This window comes from Oncorhynchus nerka, linkage group LG14, assembly GCF_034236695.1.
Source record: "Oncorhynchus nerka isolate Pitt River linkage group LG14, Oner_Uvic_2.0, whole genome shotgun sequence".
NCBI classification, from domain to species: Eukaryota; Metazoa; Chordata; class Actinopteri; order Salmoniformes; family Salmonidae; genus Oncorhynchus; species Oncorhynchus nerka.
In genome coordinates, this window is record NC_088409.1 from 92,015,700 (window position 1) to 92,039,753 (window position 24,054).

A 24,054-nucleotide genomic window follows, 5' to 3' on the forward strand; every position below is an offset into this window, starting at 1 on the left:
TGAGTAGCAGGGCGCTGAAATGTTGCGCGGTTTTTAACAGAATGTTCGAAAAAGTAGGGGGTAGGAGTAACAGGTTAAACAAGATACCCATAAAACAACTAAACTAATCAATATATATATAAAAACCCGATAGAGTGAAAATAAATTCCATTCGCTCTCATAATCACTCCTGCTTGATGACTCACTCCCAGCATGCACTCCGATGAGAGAGAGAGAGAGAGAGAGAGGACCATAGTGCTAATCAGATGATCACCAGCAGTCTCTCAGCACCCTAAATAATATTGTATCCTCCAGGTCCTGTAGGTTTCATCCCTGTTCCTAACCCTAACCCTAACCTTAAACCTAACCCTGACCTTCACCCTATCCTAACCCTAACCTTAAACCTAACCCTAACCCTAACCTTAAACCTAACCCTGACTAACTCCTGACCTGGGCGAACAGCCCACACCTATCCTTATCCATTTCCCGAATCTGGGTCAGTATCCCAATCCCACCATCCTATCCCTGTCCTCAATCCTCAGACCTTTCCCAGACCTCCTGTTCCTATTCCCCCCAACAGACACAGAACCCCAGAATATACCCATTATCAGCACCTTCTCAGACATAAGTCTCTTTCACCCAAACACAACGCACATTCCCCCCACTTCAGGAATTCAGACCCATATCAGCTTTCTGCAGAAACCCCAACATAAGGGATCTCTTAATTTTTGCAAAATGTTCCAATAAACCCACTCCTAAACCACCCATTGAACAACAGTATTATAGACAACTTTCACACATTCAAAATCCACATGCGCAAACCTCTAGTCCTATCTCACAACTCATGACCATTCAAAACACACATATTGTCTATGCCATAACATGCTCATTATGCCATAACATTTATATAGGAGAAACCGGTCACACAGTATGGACACGCCTCAAACAGCACCTCTATACAATTGGAAAGAACATATTACAAACAGACCTGGTCCAACCCAACAACCTCCCTCTGCATTACAGGTCTGGAGACTAAATCCACCCAACAACCTCGTTCTGCATTACCGTTCTGGAGACGAAATCCACCCAACAACCTCACTCTGCATTACCGTTCTGGAGACGAAATCCACCCAACAACCTCGCTCTGCATTACCGGTCTGGAGATGAAATCCACCCAACAACCTCCCTCTGCATTACCGGTCTGGAGACTAAATCCACCTGGACCACAGGCCAGAGAAAAGCTGTTGAATCCACTGGGTATGAATATCAAGGAATTATAGAAAACACTAACAGTGGGAGAGGGTGGGGGCCTAATTAAGAGGGCTGGAAGGGCCACTCAAACGAGGAGGAAGTTCAAATAAATATATATATTTTTTAAAAGCATTTGATTGCTCAACCTGGTGGTGTAATTTTTTGTATTTTGGGCTGAATTTTATTATATTACACATTTTAGCATGGCATGTAATCATTTCATTTCACCCACCCTCCTTCTTTGTTGGGGAGGGGGGGGATATCTTATTATCTAAACGAGTATTTATTTAAATATTTATTTGTTTTATTTTTTAATTATCTAATTGATCTGGTATGCATGTTTTAATGTGATTTTATATTACATTTGGCATGAGGTTAACCCTTTCACTCCCAGGTTGTTTTTGATGATTGTCTTCCTCCTGCTGTTGAATGGTTGTGGGTTGTGACCCCTCAGAGCTCTCGGCCCCCTCAGACCCCTCAGACCCCTCAGAGCTCTCGGCCCCCTCAGACCCCTCAGACCCCTCAGAGCTCTCGGCCCCCTCAGACCCCTCAGAGCTCTCAGACCCTTCAGACCCCTCAGACCCCTCAGACCCCTCAGAGCTCTCGGCCCCCTCAGACCCCTCAGACCCCTCAGAGCTCTCAGACCCTTCAGACCCCTCAGACCCCTCAGAACCCTCAGACCCCTCAGAGCTCTCGGCCCCCTCAGACCCCTCAGACCCCTCAGAGCTCTCGGCCCCCTCAGACCCCTCAGAGCTCTCGGCCCCCTCAGACCCCTCAGACCCCTCAGACCCCTCAGAGCTCTCGGCCCCCTCAGACCCCTCAGACCCCTCAGACCCCTCAGAGCTCTCAGACCCTTCAGACCCCTCAGACCCCTCAGACCCCTCAGAGCTCTCGGCCCCCTCAGACCCCTCAGACCCCTCAGACCCCTCAGAGCTCTCAGACCCCTCAGACCCCTCAGACCCCTCAGCTCTCGGCCTCTCATGTCCTTCCACTTTCTCCAGACTGGTCAAAGGTGCAATAGGCCCGTGCAACCCAAGGTTTGTCACCAATACAAACATAAACCCTCTTAAACCTAACCCTAACCCTAACCAATAGGCCCGTGCAACCCAAGGTTTGTCACCAATACAAACATAAACCCTCTTAAACCTAACCGTAACCCTAACCAATAGGCCCGTGCAACCCAAGGTTTGTCACCAATACAAACATAAACCCTCTTAAACCTAACCCTAACCAATAGGCCCCTGCAACCCAAGGTTTGTCACCAATACAAAAATAAACCCTCTTAAACCTAAGCCTAACCCTAACCCTAAACCTGACCCTAATCCTTACCCTAACCCTAACCCTATCCCTGACCCTGACCCTAACCCTGACCCTGACCCTGACCCTATCCCTGACCCTGACCCTAACCCTAACCCTGACCCTAACCCTGACCCTAACCCTGACCCTGACCCTGACCCTAACCCTGACCCTGACCCTGACCCTGACCCTAACCCTTACCCTAACCCTGACCCTAACCCTAACCTAACCTAACCCAAACCCTGACCCTGACTCTGACCCTAACCCTAACCCTTACCCTAACCCTAACCCTAACCCTGACCCCGACCCTGACCCTGACCCTAACCCTTACCCTGACCCTTACCCTGACCCTAACCCTAACCTGACCCTGACCCTGACCCTGACCCCAACCCTAACCTAACCCTGACCCTGACCCTAACCCTGACCCTAACCCTGACCCTGACCCTAACCCTGACCCTAACCCTAACCTGACCCTGACCCTGACCCCAACCCTAACCCTAACCTAACCCTGACCCTGACCCTAACCCTGACCCTGACCCTAACCCTGACCCTGACCCTAACCCTAACCCTAACCCTGACCCTTACCCTAACCCTAACCCAACCCTAACCCTGACCCTGACCCCGACCCTTACCCTGACCATGATCCCTAGGATCTCAATTTAAGAACATCAACACAAGAGTCTTACACATCAGTCAACAGCTGCCACCAAGGCTCAGTCTCGGTGTGTGTGACAGAGTGTGTGTGTGAGTGAGTGTTTGTGTTGTGTGTGTGTGTGTGTGTGTGTGTGTGTGTGTGTGTGTGTGTGTGTGTGTGTGTGTGTGTGTGTGTGTGTGTGTGTGTGTGTGTTTGTGTTCGTGCGTGTGTGTGTTTGACAGTGTGTGTGTGTGTATGTGTGTGTATGTGTGAAAAATGTTTCCTGTCTTTAAGCCTCCTCCTCCATGGCCCAGTTAGCTACGTATTGGCTGATCTGTATTATTGAGGCCTGTGCGACGTTTGGTGACTAACAGAAAGAGACAAGCATGGGGGATAAGCTGATAATATTTAGAAGGGCAGTAGCATACGTATCTACAGGGTGTAAACTATAAAGCACACCGTGTCTGGTTTGAAATGTAGGTTACAGATGAATCTCCTTCCTGTGCATCGACATGTCACATCCTTAGATGCCTTCTACATCCTAAACAGAGATCTCAGTAGACATTACACAAACATTGTGAATAAAGCTCAAGTCTCAACATTCTGAGGGGTGTTTATCAATATGAGGTGTGTGTGTGTGTTTGTGTGTGTGAGTGTGTGTGTTTGTTTGTGTGTCTGCATGTGTGTGTGTGAGTGTGTGTGTGTGTGTGTGTGTGTATATATATGTCAGGTGAGTGTGGTGTGTAAATGCCAGGCTGTCAGACCTAGTGTGTCAGGAAGAGCAGGCGTGAAGTGACAGACAGGTGTGGCATTTACCTTTAGGTTTTGTACTATAAACACCATCCATCTCTGTCACGCACACACACACACACACACACACACACACACACACACACACACACACACACACACACACTCCCTGTCAGGCACACAGGTTGGGTGTAATGTTTGATGGCAGGATGGGTGTCAGGCTGGGTGGCAGGATGGGTGTAATGTTTGATGGCAGGATGGGTGTCAGGATGGGTGTCAGGATGGGTAGCAGGATGGGTAGCAGGATGGGTAGCAGGATGGGTGTCAGGATGGGTAGCAGGATGGGTAGCAGGATGGGTGTCAAGATGGGTAGCAGGATGGGTGTCAGGATAGGTGTCAGGATAGGTAGCAGGATGGGTGGCAGGATGGGTGTCAGGATGGGTGTCAGGATGGGTAGCAGGATGGGTAGCAGGATGGGTAGCAGGATGGGTGTTAGGATGGGTGTCAGGATGGGTGTCAGGATGGGTGTCAGGATGGGTAGCAGGATGGGTGTCAGGATGGGTAGCAGGATGGGTGTCAGGATGGGTGTCAGGATGGGTAGCAGGATGGGTGTCAGGCTGGGTGTCAGGATGGGTAGCAGGATGAGTGTCAGGATGGGTGTCAGGATGGGTGTCAGGATGGGTGTCAGGATGGGTAGCAGGATGGGTGTCAGGCTGGGTCTCAGGATGGGTAGCAGGATGGGTGTCGGGATGGGTGTTGGGATGGGTGTCAGGCTGGGTCTCAGGATGGGTAGCAGGATGGGTGTCAGGATGGGTGTCAGGATGGGTGTCAGGATGGGTAGCAGGATGGGTGTCAGGATGGGTAGCAGGATGGGTGTCAGGCTGGGTCTCAGGATGGGTAGCAGGATGGGTGCTGTGTCAGCAGTAATACATTAAATGCTGTGCCAAATGCACCAATAAAGCATGTATTGTAGTATTGCTGTATTGCAGTGTTAGAGCATTATAGTAATATAGTTATAGAGTTTTGTAGTATTGTAGTATTGTAGTATTGTTGTATTGCAGTATTGTATTGAATGTTTTTTATTTATTTGACTTTATTTAGCCAGGTACATGTCACGTTCGTGGAAAGGAGCGGACCAAGGCACAGCGTGCGTAGAGTTCCACAGACGTTATTACAAATTGAAATAAACGAGCGTCCAGCACTAAGGCACTAACTGAAAACAATATCCCACAATGCAGGAGGGAAAAGGACCACACTAAGTATGATCCCCAATCAGAGGCAACGATCATCAGCTTCCTCCAATTAGGAACCATACACACACCAACATAGAAATATTATACTAGGACACATCCTAGTCACGCCCTGACCTAAAACACCATAGAGAACCCTGAGGGCTCTCTATGGTCAGGGCGTGACCGTAGGCCAGTTGAGAACAAGTTCTCATTTACAACTGCGACCTGGCCAAGATAAAGCAAAGCAGTGCGACACAAAATACAATACAGAGTTACGCATAAAGAAGCATACAGTCAATAACACAACAGAAAAATATATGTAGAGTGTGTGCAAATGCAGAAGAGTAGGGAGTTAAGGCAATAAATGGGCCATATTGGCGATATAATTACAATTTCGCATTAACACTGGAGTAATAGACATGCATATGATGATGTGCATGTAGAGATACTGGGCTGCAAAAGGTCAAGAAGATAAATACAATATGGGGATGAGGTAGTTGGTTGTGCTATTTACAGATTGGCTGTGTACAGATACAGTGATCGGTAAGCTTCTCTGACAGCTGATGCTTAAAGTTAGAGAGGGAGATATAAGACTCCAGCTTCAGTGATTTTTGCCATTTGTTCCAGTCATTGGCAGCAGAGAACTGGAAGGAAAGGCGACCAAAGGGGGTTTTGGCTTTGGGGGTGACCAGTGAAATATACCTGCTGGAGTGTGTGTTATGGTGGGTGTTGTTATGGTTTGGCGTTGAATATGTAGCGAGGGCCAGCAAACGAGAGCATACCTACCCACATTTTTCCATTTTGTTCAGAGGAGAAACCAAACTGCCACGAGTGATTTATCATCGAATAGATATGTGAAAAACACCTTGAGGATTGATTCTAAACAACGTTTGCCATGTTTCTGTCGATATTATGGAGTTATTTTGGAAAAAAGTTTGCCGTTGTAATGACTGAATTTTCTGTTTTTTTCTTATCCAAACGCGATGAATAAAATGGAGCGATTTCTGCTACACAAATAATTTTGGGGAAAAACTGAACATTTGCTATCTAACTGAGAGTCTCCTCATTGAAAACATCCAAAGTTCTTCAAAGGTAAATTATTTTATTTGAATGCTTTTCTTGTTTTTGTGAAAATGTTGCCTGCTGAATGCTAGGCTTAATGCTATGCTAGCTATCAATACTCTTACACAAATGCTTGTGTAGCTATGGTTGAAAAGCATTTTTTGAAAATCTGAGATGACAGTGTTGTTAACAAAAGGCTAAGCTTGTGAGCCAATATATTTATTTAATTTCATTTGCGATGTTCATGAATAGTTAACGTTGCGTTATGGTAATGAGCTTGAGGCTATAATTACGCTCCCGGATACGGGTTTTTTTCTTAGCCAAACGTGATGTACAAAACGGAGCGATTTCTCCTACACAAATAATATTTTTGGAAAAACTGAACATTTGCTATCTAACTGAGAGTCTCCTCATTGAAAACATCCGAAGTTCTTCAAAGGTAAATGATAATATTTGAATGCTTTTCTTGTTTTTGTGAAAATGTTGCCTGCTGAATGCTAGGCTTAATGCTATGCTAGCTATCAATACTCTTACACAAATGCTTGTGTAGCTATGGCTGAAAAGCATTTTTTGATAATCTGAGATGACAGTGTTGTTAACAAAAGGCTAAGCTTGTGAGCCAATATATTTATTTCATTTCATTTGCGATTTTCATGAATAGTTAACGTTGCGTTATGGTAATGAGCTTGAGGCTATAATTATTATTATTATTATGAATTTTTTTACCTTTATTTAACTAGGCAAGTCAGTTAAAGAATACATTCTTATTTTCAATGATGGCCTAGGCACAGTGGGTTAACTGCCTGTTCATGGGCAGAACAACAGATTTGTACCTTGTCAGCTCGGGGGTTTGAACTTGCAACCTTCCGGTGACTAGGTCAACACTCTAACCACTAGGCTACGCTGCCGCCCCAAATTAATTACGCTCCCGGATACGGGATTGCTCGTCGCAACAGGTTAATCACTAAACTTTCGATCTTCATCAGATGACACTCATAGGACATCATGTACACAATACATGTATGTTTTGTTCGATAATGTGTATATTTATATCCAAAAAACTCAGTTTACATTGGCGCCTTACGTGCAGTAATGTTTTGATTCCAAAACATCCAGTGATTTTGCAAAAATACTCATAATAAATATTGATAAAAGATACAAGTGTTATTCACAGAATTAAAGATAGACTTCTCCTTAATGCAACCGCTGTGTCAGATTTTAATTTTTTTTAACGGAAAATGCATATTCTGAGAATGGTGCTCAGAACTCAAAACAGCCAGAGGAATATCCGCCATTTTGGAATCAACAAAGTTAGGAACAACACCATTAAATATTCACTTACCTTTGATGATCTTCATCAGAAGGCACTCCCAGGAATCCCAGGTCGACAATAAATGACTGATTAGTTCCATAAAGTTCCATAAAGTTCCATAAAGTTTGTCATTTATGTCCAAATAGCCACTTGTTGTTAGCGTGTTCAGCCCAGTAATCCATCTTCATGAGGCGCAGGCACTTCATCAAGACAAAAACATGAAAAGTTCCACTACTACAGTCCTTTAGAAACATGTCAAACGATGTATGGAATCAATCTTAAGGATGTTTTTAACATAAAACATCAATAATGTTCCAACCGAAGAATTCCTCTGTCTTCAGAAAAGCACTGGAACGAGAAGTAACTCTGTCGGGAGTGAGCATCATGAGACCAAGGCTCTCTGCCAGACCACTGACACAAAGAGGTTGACATCTATCGGAAGCCGTAGGAAGTGCAACTTTATCCATATCTCAATGTGTATTCGGTAAGCCAAGCTTTGAAAAACTACAAATCTCAGATGTCCGACTTCCTGGTTGGATTTTTCTCAGGTTGTTGCCTGCCATATGAGTTCTGTTATACTCACAGACATCATTCAAACAGTTTTAGAAACGTCAGAGTGTTTTCTATCCAATAGTAATAATACTATGCATATATTAGCATCTGGGACAGAGTAGGAGACAGTTCACTCTGGGCACGCTATTCATCCAAAAGTGAAAATGCTGCCCCCTATCCCAAAAAGGTTAATAGCTTCTACCCCAAAGCCATAAGACTCCTGAACAGTTAATCAAATGGCTACCTGGACTATTTGCATTGACCCCGCCTTTTGTTTTATGCTGCTTCTTCTCGCGGTTTATTATCTATGCATAGTTGCTTTACCTACATGTACATATTACCCCAATTGCCTCGACTAACCTGTACCCCTGCACATTGACTCGGTACCGGTACCCCCGGTATAATGCCTCGTTATTGTTATTTCATTGTTTTAACTTTTTTTATTACTTTAAGTTATTTAGTAAATATTTTCTTAGCACTTAATTTTCTTAAAAACTGTATGGTTGGTTAAGGGGTTGTAAGTAAACATTTCACAGTAAGGTCTACACCTGTAGTATTTGGCGCATGTGACAAACACAATTGTATTTTATTTGATTTGTTGCTCTAATATATAGACATGGCTATAGCCGGTATTCATTCACTTCTTGATGTTTCCAGGATAGACAAAACCACTACCTCACTCCCTTCCCCCTTCCCCCTTCTCCCCATCCCTCTACCTTTATCATTCTCATCTTCCTTCTACCCTCTACCCTCTACTCTCTACTTCTCTCATTCCCCCATCCTTCTCTCATTCCCCGTCCTTCTACCCTCTACCCTCTTCCCTCTATGACTCTCATTCCCCGTCCTTCTACCCTCTATCCTCTACTTCTCTCATTCCCTGTCCTTCTACCCTCTATCCTCTTCTTCTCTCATTCCCCCGTCCTTCTCTCACTCCCCCCGTCCTTCTACCCTCTACCCTCTACCCTCTACTTCTCTCATTCCCCACCCTTCTAACCTCTACCCTCTATCCTCTACTTCTCTCATTCCCCCGTCCTTCTACCCTCTACCCTCTACTTCTCTCATTCCCCTGTCCTTCTACCCTCTACTTCTCTCATTCCCCCGTCCTTCTACCCTCTACCCTCTACTTCTCTCATTCCCCATCCTTCTACCCTCTACCCTCTACTTCTCTAATTCCCCCGTCCTTCTACCCTCTACATCTCTCATTCCCCTGTCCCTGTACCCTCTACCCTCTACCCTCTACTTCTCTCATTCCACGTCCTTCTACCCTCTACTTCTCTCATTCCCCCGTCCTTCTACCCTCTACCCTCTACCCTCTACTTCTTTCATTCTCACCTTCCTTCTACCCTCTACTCTCTCCCTCTCTCATACTCCTCTTCCATCTACCCTCTACCCTCTCTCCTTCTTCCGTTCCCGCTACCTTCTACCCTCTCCCTCTCTCTAATTTCCTCCCTCCTCTCCTCCTCCTACGTGTCTTAAATGATTGTATTCAACGAAAATGGACAATGACAGTTGAGCGTTTAAGACAGGCCCAGTCCTTTGCTGAGAACTCCTCTGTTATCTACCTTGAACACATGTTAGTCATTTCCCAGCATATCTATCAATATTAGGTGTGTTTGTGTTTGTGTGTGTGTGTGTGTGTGTGTGTCTGTGTGTGTGTGTGTGTGTGTGTGTGTGTGTGTGTGTGTGTGTGTGTGTGTGTGTGCAACAAGCAGTCACTGCAGAATATGACGTTTGTTTATAAACATAACATTTCTTTTAGGCATTCATTCTTAAGTTAAGGCATATGGCTTGGGATAGTTTAACTTCACTAGGGTAGGGGGCAGCATTCTAAATATTGGATGAAAAGTGTGCCCAAATTAAACTACCTGCTACTCAGGCCCAGAAGATTGGATATGCAAATAATAGATAGTAGTAGATTTGGATAGAAATCACTCTAAAGTTTCCAAAACTGTTAAAAATAATGTCTGTGAGTATAACAGAACTGATATGGCAGGTGAAAACCTGAGGAAAATCCAACCAGGAAGTACATTATTTTGAAAGGCTGTTTTTCCATTGAAAGCCTATCCACCATACAAAGACATAGGACCCAGTTCACGGTCTCTATGGCTTCCTCTACATGTGGCCAGTCTTTAGGCATTGTTTCAGGCTTTTACTCTGAAAAATGAGGGAGATACAGCACTTTCAATCAGTGGCCAGTGGAAATAACCATTCATCAGCCATGCGCCTGATCAGGAACGCGCCTTTCTTGTTTTTCCTTTCCTATTGACGAAGCTTTTGTCCGGTTGAAATATTATTGATTATTTATGACAAAAACAACCGGATGATTAACTTTAAGCATAGTTTGGCCTGTTTCTACAAATTTTTATTGTACTTTTTAAAAAGTTTTTGTCCTGATTTAGTGCGCATTCAGATTACTGGACAAAAAGCGCGATCAAAAAGGAGGTATTTGTTCAGAGAGGGACATTATCGCACAAAACAAAAATGTATTGTCTAACATGGAGACCTTGGAGTGCCACCAGATGAAGATCGTCAAAGGTATGTGATTAATTTTAATGCTATTTCTGACTTTTGTGACACTCTCCATGGCTGGAAAATGGCTGTATGGGTTTCTGTGGCTAGGTTCAGACCTAACATTATCACAAAGTGTGCTTTCTCCATAAAGCCTTTTTGAAATCTGACACAGCGGTTGCATTCGTATGTTTAACACTTGTATCGTTTATCAATGTTTATGATGATTATTTCTGTAATTTGATGTGGCTCTCTCCACTTTCCCCGGATGTTTGTTTGAGACAATGCATTTCTGACCATAATGTGCCAATGTAAACTGAGATTTTTGGATATAAATATGAACTTTACCGAACAAAACATACATGTATTGTGTAATATTAAGTCATATGAGTGCCATCTGATGAATACCATCAAAGTTTAGTGATTAATTCTATCTCTATTTCTGCTTTTTGTGACTCCTCTCTTTGGCTGGAAAAATGGATGTATGTTTTTCTGTGACTAGGTGCTGACCTAACATAATCGCATGGTGTGTTTTCGCAGTAAAGCCTTTTTGAAATTAGACACTGTGGTTGGATTTACAAGACGTTTATCTTTAAAATGCTGTATTATTGTTTTTGCACTTTTCTCCAAATGTCAAAGGTTAAAGATAGGGTTAAAATAAAAAATATATATATTAAAAAAATAAAGTGTCCACCAATGGGAATGAAGATGTTACCTTTTGATCCAGGGTCATGGAACTTTGCCCATCCGCCACGCCCGTCACACACAAAACCCTACTGGATGGTAATAGTGCTCACTGTTACTCCTAGTGGCTGGGTTTGGAGGCATTTCCTGACGTCCTCAGTACATGGACAGAGGTCTATTTTTGAAGTCAAACTTGAGCGACCTGCCTGGCTTATCCGCCATCCCCATCAACAACAGCTGTGTGTGTGCATAAGTGTGTGTGTGTGTGCGTGTGTGTGCATAAGTTTGTGTGTGTGTGCATAGTGTGTGTGTGTGTGTGTGTGTGTGTGTGTGTTGACCCTCCCTGTGAGTGTGTGAGTAATGTAACTGATCCTACTTCATTTTGCCCAGAAAATGATGTTGAAATCGATGAAGAAATTGAGTGGCACACACACACATACACACACACACACACACACACACACACACTCACACTCACACTCACACTCACGATCACACACAGTCAATCTGCAGGAGCATGCTGGGATGCCTAGATTACACACACCGCCCACGGCCATCGTCAAACACCCACTGCTTCCATCACACCACCTAGGGGTGTGTCCCTGGCACTGTCTTCTCCCATTTCCATATACAGTACTAACACACACACAAACACACACACGCACGCACACACACACACACACACACACACACACACACGCACACGCACTCACAGATTCTTGCGGCCTGTCATTCCGCTGGTCTCCTACAGAAGAAAATTACCTCTTCAGCTAGAGTGCTGTGATCTCCCGTTAAAGTCGTCGAGTCGTGTCTGTGTGTACGCGTGCATGTGTGTGTTTGTGAGTGTGTGTGTGTGTTTGTGAGTGTGTGTGTGTGTGCGTGTTTGTGAGTGTGTGTGTGTGTGTGCGTGTTTGTGAGTGAGTGTGTGTGTGAGTGCGTGTGTGTGTGTGTGTGTGTGTGTGTGTGTGTGAGTGTGAGTGTGTGTGTGTGTGTGTGAATGAGTGAGATATAGAAAGAGTGTGTGTGCGGTGGGTAACCAGACCCACCTAGTCTGTGCTGCCACCCTGTTAGAGTTAATTAGGCTTCATTTCTCCCTCAGCTGTCTGCCTAACGTGACTCAGGCCTTCTACTCTCCCTCAGCTGTCTGCCTAACGCGACTCAGGCCTTCTACTCTCCCTCAGGTGTCTGCCTAACGTGACTCAGGCCTTCTACTCTCTCTCAGCTGTCTGTCTAACGTGACTCAGGCCTTCCACTCTCCCTCAGCTGTCTGCCTAACGCGACTCAGGCCTTCTACTCTCCCTCAGCTGTCTGCCTAACGTGACTCAGGCCTTCCACTCTCCCTCAGCTGTCTGCCTAACGTGACTCAGGCCTTCCACTCTCCCTCAGCTGTCTGCCTAACGTGACTCAGGCCTTCTACTCTCCCTCAGCTGTCTGCCTAACGTGACTCAGGCCTTCCACTCTCCCTCAGCTGTCTGCCTAACGTGACTCAGGCCTTCCACTCTCCCTCAGCTGTCTGCCTAACGTGACTCAGGCCTTTCACTCTCCTGTCTTCTCTTGTTCTCGTGTTCTCTTCAATTCCCCCCTTTCATTGTTTCTCATTCTCCCTCTTTCCCTCTTTCTCTTTTGCTCAGTCTGGCGCAACAAGGACAGATAAAAAAAAAAAATTAAACTCTGCAACATCAATTACATTTAATTATTCAACAGCCATATATTTTCTGCATTAAATTGTTGATTAGGCCTTGCAGATTCTGGAACACATCTGATTGGAAAACTAATGTCCGTGTTTAGCATAGCAGCTTTTTCATTCCCTTGCACCCCCAGGCCCTCTCTCTCCTCATTACTGTTAGATGGAGCCTGATGTCACTGGGGGCTGGGGCGCTGGAGAGGTCCTATCGTCACAGGAGTACACAGGCAGGCAAAACACTGCCAAACGCTCCAGGGCCTCTTTACCCTGGCTCATACACTCCTAGATACCGCTCAGCCAAAATGCACACACACACATCTGCGCAAGTGTGTATGTATTGATAAACACACACACACACACACACACACACACACACACACACACACACACACACACACACACACACACACACACACACACACACGTACAAGCAAATAAACAAATGCTTAAAAAGGTACACACATGCATAAACACACAAACATAAACACACAAGTCACATACAAACACATGACCGGACAAAAACAAACACATCTTCTCTAATCTGCATGTCATTCTTTGCACAGTCTGGTATACACACACGGATATACACACACGTACATGCACACACAACCGTCGCTCTAGCCTGCAGCTGTTATCACATTGCCACTGCAACCCCAACACTCCCTGCGTGCACGTGTGTGTATGCGTGTGTGCGTATGTATGCATGTGTGTGTGTGTGTAATGTGTGTGTGTGAGTGTGCATGCGCTTGTTTGTGTATGTGTGCATGTGTGTGTGTATGTGTGCATGTGTGTGTGTGTGTGTGTATGCGTGTGTGCTTGTGCATGCGTGTGTGTGTGCATGTGCGTGTGTGTGTGTGTATGTGTGCATGTGTGTGTGTGTGTGTGCATGTGCGTGTTTGTTTATGGGCATGTGTGATGTCTGCATGTGTGTGTGTGTGTGTGTGTGTGTGTGTGTGTGCATGCGCGTGTGTGTTTATGCGCGTGTGTGTATGTCTGCATGTGTGTGCGTGTCTGCATGTGTGTGTGTGTCAGCCTCTTCTCCTCATTCAATCCTGTGGCATATAGATGGAAGGAAACATCCATATTTAATACAGAGATATGTATAATTCACATTTCTCTGCCTCTCACTAGCGTGAGATTGTTAACAGGACGGGACACGTCTCTCTCTCGCGCGCTCTTTCTGTCTCTCTCTCTGAGTCTCTCTCTCTCTTTGTTTTTATCTCTCTCTGTCTCTCTCTCTCTGTTTTTATCTCTCTCTGTCTCTCTTTGTCTTTCCCACTTTGTCTTTCTCTCTTTGTCTCCCTCTGTCTCTCTCTGTCTCAATTCAATTCTATTCAATTTAAAGGCTTTATTGGCATGGGAAATATATGTTAACATTGCCAAAGCAGGTGATGTAGATAATAAACAAAAGTTTAATATTAGGTGATATTAGTTAAAGTACAAAGGGAAAATAAATAAACAAATATTGGTTGTCACAAATGTTGCTTCTCTCTCCCTCTCTTTCAGTCTCCCTCTCTTTCAGTCTCCTTCTCTATCAGTCTCCCTCTCTATCAGTCTCCCTCTATCAGTCTCCCTCTCTATCAGTCTCCCTCTCTATCAGTCTCCCTCTCTTTCAGTCTCCTTCTCTATCAGTCTCCCTCTCTATCACTCTCCCTCTTTCAGTCTCCTTCTCTATCAGTCTCCCTCTCTTTCAGTCTCCTTCTCTTTCAGTCTCCTTCTCTATCAGTCTAACTCTCTATCAGTCTCCCTCTCGTTCAGCCTCCTTCTCTGTCAGTCTCCTTCTCTATCAGTCTCCCCCTCTATCAGTCTCCCTCTCTTTCAGTCTCCTTCTCTTTCAGTCTCCTTCTCTTTCAGTCTCCCTCTCTTTCAGACTTCCTCTCTTAAGGTCTCCCTCTCTATCAGTCTCCCTCTCTTCCAGTCTCCTTCTATTTCAGTCTCCCTCTCTTTCAGACTCCCTCTCTATCAGTCTCCCTCTCTTTCAGTCTCCCTCTCGTTCAGTCTCCTTCTGTTTCAGTCTCCCTCTCTTTCAGTCTCCCTCTCTATCAGTCTCCCTCTCTATCAGTCTCCCTCTCTTTCAGTCTCCCTCTCGTTCAGTCCTGCTGTTATGATAGTGTACTTGTCGAAAGGGAGGCCTGGTGGTCTTGGTGTGTAGGTACAGTAGCTGTGATGCATGGCCACATTTCCCATCCTCTGGGCTTTACAGCGCTAGTAGAGCACGATAAGCACACAGCAGCATTTTAAACCTTAATTAAAGCCATTAATTAACTAATTAATGAATAATCAATAAAAGCATAATCTAAAGAGTTACTCATCCATGGGAAGCTTTTCACCTGTGGCTTTTTCCTCCCTCTGCCTTTATTTCTCTCTTCTACCATTCTTCTCTATTAACACCTTCCTCCTCCATCCCTCTACCTCTCCATCCCTCTATCTCTCCATCCCTCTTCCTCTCCATCCCTCTATCTCTCCATCCCTCTTCCTCTCATCCCTCTATCTCTCCATCCCTCTCTCTCCATCCCTCTTCCTCTCCATCCCTCTCTCTCCATCCCTCTTCCTCCTCCACCCCTCTATCTCTCCATCCCTCTATCTCTCCATCCCTCTACCTCTCCATCCCTCTCTCTCCATCCCTCTATCTCTCCATCCCTCTTCCTCTCCATCCCTCTCTCCTCTCTGGGGTATAGTTAGTAATTACAGTGACAAGAGGGACAGTCCCACCTCTGGTTGAACTAGCTTACACGAGGTGATAAACTCTGAAATCAATCAAACCCTCAAATTAATCTCCCTTTCACTCTCATATATATATATATATTCTCTCTCTCTCTCTCCCTCTCTCCCTCTCTCTCTCCCCTTCTTATTCTTCTTGGTCAATCAGTCTCTCAATATGTGTATGCACGTTTGCATGCATGAGCGTGTGGACATTTCTCATCTGCCGAAGACCGATGATTTAAGCTCAATTTAGCCAAGATGGAGATTCAGCTTTGGGTTGCCTGGCAACAGTACTTGAGAGGGAAGAATACAACTTTTTTTTTTTTTAAAGGGCAGAATTCACAATGATTCTCCAGACTATGAGACAAATCTGTCATTAAAATCTAATTAATGTAACATTTCAATGAACATTAAACGGCACACTGAGTTACATCACACAGAGCCAAGGCAGTGAACAAGCAAATTAGGAATTAAAAATATTAAATCAGTGTTTACAATTAGACCGCTTAATTCACAGACAACCATTGTACTACAATAAGATGGATGTTTATAGCCCAAAAATATATACGTATATTCTTCTTAATTCACAGACAACCATTGTACTACAATAAGATGGATGTATATAGAATATATATAAATATATATTCTCCCCTAAGTGATCTGTGCTCGATGAACTAACGGTCAGTCTTGAGGAGAGGATAAATCTGAGACTGACCACACTTTCTTTAAAAAAAGGTAACCATATTTTAGCTGATTGTTATTCATAAATCTTAGTAATACTCCACATGGTAAATTAGTTGCACATTGTTTACATTTCATGTTGTAATTTTTTTTTTAAAAGGCACGTTGAAAAAAACGGTTAAACAAATATGATATAGCACTTAAAACCACAGCGTTTGAACTGATGTCATTATCAAGGAAAGGTTTTTTCCTGCATGAACATCGAATACCATGAGAGGGAATCAAAGGTTTTTCTTCAATATTTAATGCCGGAAACTAGAAAGGTTAGTCATGTCAAAGAGCAGAGTAAGGATTATTGAGATCAGAAGCTGTCTAATGCAAACATAAACAAACCAACACACACACACACACACACACACACACACACACACACACACACACACACACACACACACACACACACACACACACACACATAGACACACACACACACTCACACACACAGCAACACACACACACACACACACACACACACACACACACACACACACACACACAGAGAAAGATTGCCTAATGCTGTCCTCTTTGCTATACCAATGAGCAACTTCAAAGGGTTTCCTCTGAAAAAGCTTCTGCCTCTGATACCTTAAACAACTCCCCAGTATCTCTGATACCTTAACCTCTTGAAGCTAGGGGGAACTATTTTTATTTTTGGAAAAATAACATCCCAAAGTAAACTGCCTATTTCTCAGGACCAGATGATAGAATATGCATATAATTGACAGCTTAGGATAGAAAACACTCTAACGTTTCCAAAACTGTAAAAATATTTGTCTGTGAGTATAACAGAACTGATATTGTAGGCGAAATCCTGAGAAAAATCAGGAAGTGACTCTTATTTTGAAACCTCTGTCTTTCTATGCATCCCTATTGGCCATTGAAAGGGATATCAACCAGATTCCGTTTTCTGTGGCTTCCCTAAGGTGTCTACAGCCTTTAGATGTAGTTTCAGGCCTTTATTTTGAAGAATGAGCGTAAACGTCCACATTGCGTAAGTAATACTTATTTTCCACCATAATTTGCAAATAAATTAATTAAAAATCCTACAATGTGATTTTCTCGATTTTTTTTCTCATTTTGTCTGTCATAGTTGAAGTGTACCTATGATGAAAATTACAGGCCTCTCTCATATTTTTAAGTGGGAGAAGTTGCACAATTGGTGGCTGACTAAATACTCTTTTGCCCCACTGTAAGGCACTCCCTTGTCCTCCCTTCAGGCCAATCAGTCCACGATTCTATCCTACTCGAACAGGAAGTACCGCTCAGTAACAAAGTTGTCTGACGAAGCAGACGCTGTGCTACAGGATTGTTTTGCTAGTACAGACTGGAATATGTTCCGGGAATATGTTCCAACAGGATCCTGGACCTTCTGATGGGTCGCCCCCAGGTGGGGAAAGCTAGCCACAACACCTTCGCCACACTGCCCTGCAACATGAGGGCACCACAAGGCTGTGTGCTTAGTCACCTCATGTACTCTCTGTTCACCCACAACTGCGTGGCCAAGTATGACTCCAACACAATCATTAATGTTGTTGATGACACAACAGTGGTAGGCTTGATCACAGACAGCAATGAGACAGTCTACAGCGAGGAGTTCAAAGACCTGGCAGTGTGGTGCTAGGACAACAATATCACGCTCAACATCAGTAAAACAAAGTGAAGTGGATCGAAAACTTCAAGTTCCTCAGTGTCCACATCACTGAGGACTTAACTTGGTTTGCATACATGCTCATAGTCGTGCAGAGGGATTTATAATGTATCTTCTCCCTCGGGATGCTGTAGTGATTTGGCATGGGCACTCAGATCCTGAAGAAGTTCTGCAGCTGCACCATTGACAGTATCTTGACAGGCTGCATCTCCACCTGGTATGGCAACTGCACCGTCCTCGAACGCAAGGGTGGTGTGGACAGCAAAGTACATCACTGGGGCAGAACTACCTGCAGTCCAGCTCCTTTATAACAGGAGGTGTTTAATAAAAGCTACTTTGCCAAAGACAGCAGCCAACCAAGCCATATGGAGAGTTCTATGTGCTAGCTTCAGGCAAGCAGTACCAGAGTGGTACCTAGCTTCAGGCAAGCGGTACCGGAACATCAGGTTTCCGACCAACAGGCTCACTAACAGCTTCTATCTCCAAGCAATTAGAATGTTGAATACCTAATCAATGGCTACCCGGACTATCTGTATGGACTACCTGCACTGGCTCAATGTATACTCACAGGTCTTTATCCACACACACACACCCGCACACACGTGCACGTGCACGCGCACACACACGCGCACACACACTCACACTCACACTCACGCGCACACACTCACACTCACACACACACACACACACACGCACACGCACACTCACACACACACACACACACACACACTGACCCACCCTCTTCCACACATAAACTCCGTCCTGATGTCTCTATGCATTTTACACCATCGTACCCTCCAATCTTGTCATTAAGCTCGAGACCCTGGGTCTCGACCCCGCCCTGTGCAACTGGGTCCTGGACTTTCTGATGGGCCGCCCCCAGGTGGTGAGGGTAGGAAACAACATCTCCATCCCACTGATCCTCAACATTGGGGCCCCACAAGGGTGCATTCTCAGCCCTCTCCTGTACTCCCCGTTCACCCATCACAGAGTGCCCATGCATGCCTCCAACTCAATCATTAAGACGACGCTACAGTAGTAGGCTTGATTACCAACAACGACGAGACGGGAGGAGGTGAGGGCCCTAAAGGGAGGAGGTGAGGGCCCTCGGAGTGTGGTGTGAGGAAAATAACCTCACACTCAACGTGAACAAAACAAAGGAGGTGATCATGGACTTCAGGAAACAGCAGGAGCAGCCCCCTATCCACATCGACGGGACAGTAGTGGAGAAATGGGAAAGTTTTAAGTTCCTCGGCGTACACATCAAGGACAAACTGAAATGGTCCACCCACACAGATAGCGTGGTGAAGAAGACGTCACCAAAAAAACTCACTATCTTTTACAGGTGCACAATCAGGAGCATCCCCTCTGCCCTCCAGGACACATACACCACCCGATGTCACAGGAAGGCCAAAAAGATCATCAAGGACAACAACCACCCGAGCCACTGCCTGTTCACCCCGCGATCATCCAGAAGACGAGGTCAGTACAGGTGCATCAAAGCAAGGACCGAGAGACTGAAAAACAGCTTCTATCTCAAGGCCATCAGACTGTTAAAAACAGCCGTCACTAACATTAAGTGGCTGCTGCCAACATACTGACTCAAATCTCTGGCCTCTTTAAAAATAAAACATTGGGATGTAATAAATGTATCACTAGTCACTTTAAAAATTCCACTTTATATAATGTTTACATACCTTACATTACTCATCTCATATGTATTGAACTGTACTCTATACCATCTACTGCATCTTGCCTATGCCGTTCGGCCGTCGCTCATCCATATAGTTATAGGTACATATTCTTATTCATTCCCTTTCAATTGTTTGTATAAGGTAGTTGTTGTGAAATTGTTAGGAATTGTTAGATTACTTGTTAGATTACTTGTTAGGTTACTTGTTAGATTACTTGTTAGATTACTTGTTAGATTACTTGTTAGGTTACTTGTTAGATTACTTGTTAGGTTACTTGTTAGATTACTTGTTATATTACTTGTTAGATTACTTGTTAGGTTACTTGTTAGGTTACTTGTTAGATTACTTGTTAGATTACTTGTTAGGTTACTTGTTAGGTTACTTGTTAGATTACTTATTAGATTACTTGTTAGGTTACTTGTTAGATTACTTGTTAGATTACTTGTTAGGTTACTTGTTAGATTACTTGTTAGGTTACTTGTTAGGTTACTTGTTAGATTACTTGTTAGATTACTTGTTAGGTTACTTGTTAGGTTACTTGTTAGATTACTTGTTAGGTTACTTGTTAGATTACTTATTAGATTACTTGTTAGATTACTTGTTAGATTACTTGTTAGGTTACTTGTTAGATTACTTGTTATATTACTTGTTAGATTACTTGTTAGATTACTTGTTAGGTTACTTGTTAGATTATTGTTAGATTACTTGTTAGGTTACTTGTTAGATTACTTGTTAGGTTACTTGTTACAAAATACTGTAAACTGGAAGAACTTGTCCCGATTGGTGTTTTTAAATCACTGATGAATGATCTTGAGACTGATTCCCTGACCTGTCAATGTTTTTAATTTGCTGTTTTTGATTTTGTTATACTCTTGTGAATTCTATGGTTTTTACTAGATTACTTGTAGTTTTTCATGCTGTTTGTCTGTCATTTTTGTAATGACTTGGTGCTGCCTATCTTGGCCAGGACGCTCTCGAAAACGAAATTTTAAATCTCAATGAGCCCTTCCTGGTTAAATAAAGGTTATATAAAAAAGTATTATTGCACGGTCGGCACAAGCGAGAAGCACAAGCATTTCGCTACACTCGCATTAACATCTGCTAACCATGTGTATGTGGCCAATAAAATGTCAATTTGATTTGATTTTATGTCCTTATGTCACTATGTCCTGATGTATCTCTGTTCTGATGTTTCTCTGTCTTGACGTCTCCATGTACTGATTTCTCCATGGCCTGATGTCACTCGGTTCTGATATCTATATGTCCTGATGTCTCTCTGTCCTGATGTCTCTCTGTCCTGATGTCTCTCTGTCCTCTGTCTCCATTCTCTGTTTCTCTGTCCAGATGTCTTTATGTACTGATGTCAACTGAAGTCTCTATGTCCTGATGTCTCTTGATGTATCTCTGTCCAGAAGTCTCTCTGTCCTCTGTCTCCATCCTCTGTTTCTCTGTCCAGATGTCTCTATCACTCCAGTGTTAATCTGAAATTGTTTAATTATTTGCCTACCTCCTCATGCCTTTTGCACATGTCTCTCTGTCCTGGTGTCTCTCTGTCCAAATATCTCTATGTACTGGTGTCTCCTGAAGTCTCTCTGTCCTGATGTCTCTATGTCCTGATGTCTCCTGACATCTCTCTGTCCTGATGTGTTCTGATGTCTCTCTGTCCTGATGTATCCTATTTCTTTTCATGATGTCTCTATGTCCTGATGTCTCTATGTCCAGATGTCTCCTGATGTCTCTATGTCCAGATGTCTCCTGATGTCTCTCTGTCCTGATGTCTCTATGTCCTAATTTCTCTCTATCCTGATGTCTCTGTATCTCTCTGTCCTTATGTCTCTCTGTCCTTATGTCTCTGTTTCCTGATGTCTCCTGATGTCTCTCTGTTCTGATGTCTCTCTATCCTGATGTCTCTCTATCCTCATGTCTCTCTATCCAAATGTCTCTATGTCCTGATTTCTCCTAATGTCTCTCAGTCCTGATTTGTCTATGTCCTGATGTCTCTCTATCCTGATGTCTCAATAATGATGTCTCCTGATGTCTCTCTATCCTGATGTCTCAATAATGATGTCTCCTGATGTCTTTACATCATGTTGGGCGGCAGGGTAGCCTAGTGGTTAGAGCGTTGGACTACGCAGGGTAGCCTAGTGGTTAGAGCGTTGGACTACGCAGGGTAGCCTAGTGGTTAGAGCGTTGGACTAGGCAGGGTAGCCTAGTGGTTAGAGCGTTGGACTACGCAGGGTAGCCTAGTGGTTAGAGCATTGGACTACGCAGGGTAGCCTAGTGGTTAGAGCGTTGGACTACGCAGGGTAGCCTAGTGGTTAGAGCGTTGGACTAGGCAGGGTAGCCTAGTGGTTAGAGCGTTGGACTAGGCAGGGTAGCCTAGTGGTTAGAGCGTTGGACTAGGCAGGGTAGCCTAGTGGTTAGAGTGTAGAGGTGGCAGGGTAGCCTAGTGGTTAGAGCGTTGGACTAGGCAGGGTAGCCTAGTGGTTAGAGCGTTGGACTAGGCAGGGTAGCCTAGTGGTTAGAGTGTTGGACTAGGCAGGGTAGCCTAGTGGTTAGAGCGTTGGACTAGGCAGGGTAGCCTAGTGGTTATAGTGTAGAGGCGGCAGGGTAGCCTAGTGGTTAGAGCGTTGGACTAGGCAGGGTAGCCTAGTGGTTAGAGCGTTGGACTAGGCAGGGTAGCCTAGTGGTTAGAGTGTTGGACTAGGCAGGGTAGCCTAGTGGTTAGAGCGTTGGACTAGGCAGGGTAGCCTAGTGGTTAGAGCGTTGGACTAGGCAGGGTAGCCTAGTGGTTAGAGCGTTGGACTAGGCAGGGTAGCCTAGTGGTTAGAGCGTTGGACTAGGCAGGGTAGCCTAGTGGTTAGAGTGTAGAGGCGGCAGGGTAGCCTAGTGGTTAGAGCGTTGGACTAGGCAGAGTAGCCTAGTGGTTAGAGCGTTGGACTAGGCAGGGTAGCCTAGTGGTTAGAGCGTTGGACTAGACAGGGTAGCCTAGTGGTTAGAGCGTTGGACTAGGCAGGGTAGCCTAGTGGTTAGAGTGTAGAGGCGGCAGGGTAGCCTAGTGGTTAGAGCGTTGGACTAGGCAGGGTAGCCTAGTGGTTAGAGCGTTGGACTAGGCAGGGTAGCCCCAGTGGTTAGAGCGTTGGACTAGGCAGGGTAGCCTAGTGGTTAGAGCGTTGGACTAGGCAGGGTAGCCTAGTGGTTAGAGCATTGGACTAGGCAGGGTAGCCTAGTGGTTAGAGCGTTGGACTAGGCAGGGTAGCACTGGGGTGGCAGGGTAGCCTAGTGGTTAGAGCGTTGGACTAGGCAGGGTAGCCTAGTGGTTAGAGCGTTGGACTAGGCAGGGTAGCCTAGTGGTTAGAGCGTTGGACTAGGCAGGGTAGCCTAGTGGTTAGAGCGTTGGACTAGGCAGGGTAGCCTAGTGGTTAGAGCGTTGGACTAGGCAGGGTAGCCTAGTGGTTAGAGCATTGGACTAGGCAGGGTAGCCTAGTGGTTAGAGCGTTGGACTAGGCAGGGTAGCCTAGTGGTTAGAGCGTTGGACTAGGCAGGGTAGCACTGGGGCGGCAGGGTAGCCTAGTGGTTAGAGCGTTGGACTAGGCAGGGTAGCCTAGTGGTTAGAGCGTTGGACTAGGCAGGGTAGCCTAGTGGTTAGAGCGTTGGACTAGGCAGGGTAGCCTAGTGGTTACAGCGTTGGACTAGGCAGGGTAGCACTGGGGCGGCAGGGTAGCCTAGTGGTTAGAGCGTTGGACTAGGCAGGGTAGCCTAGTGGTTAGAGCGTTGGACTAGGCAGGGTAGCCTAGTGGTTAGAGCGTTGGACTAGGCAGGGTAGCCTAGTGGTTAGAAAGTTGGTCTAGGCAGGGTAGCCTAGTGGTTAGAGCGTTGGACTAGGCAGGGTAGCCTAGTGGTTAGAGCGTTGGACTAGGCAGGGTAGCCTAGTGGTTAGAGCGTTGGACTAGGCAGGGTAGCCTAGTGGTTAGAGCGTTGGACTACTAACCTGAAAGGTTGCAAGTTCAAATCCCCGAGCTGACAAGGTACAAATCTGTCGTTCTGCTCCTGAACAGGCAGTTAACCCACTGTTCCTAGGCCGTCATTGAAAATAAGAATATGTTCTTAACTGACTTGCCTAGTAAAATATATATATATATCTTTTTAAGTAAAAAAAATGTCTCCTGTAGTCTCTCTGTCCTGATGTCTCTCTGTTCTGTTGTCTCTCTATCCTCATGTCTCTCTATCCAAATGTCTCTATGTCCTGATTTCTCCTAATGTCTCTCAGTCCTGATTTGTCTATGTCATGATGTCTCTCTATCCTGATGTCTCGCTAATGATG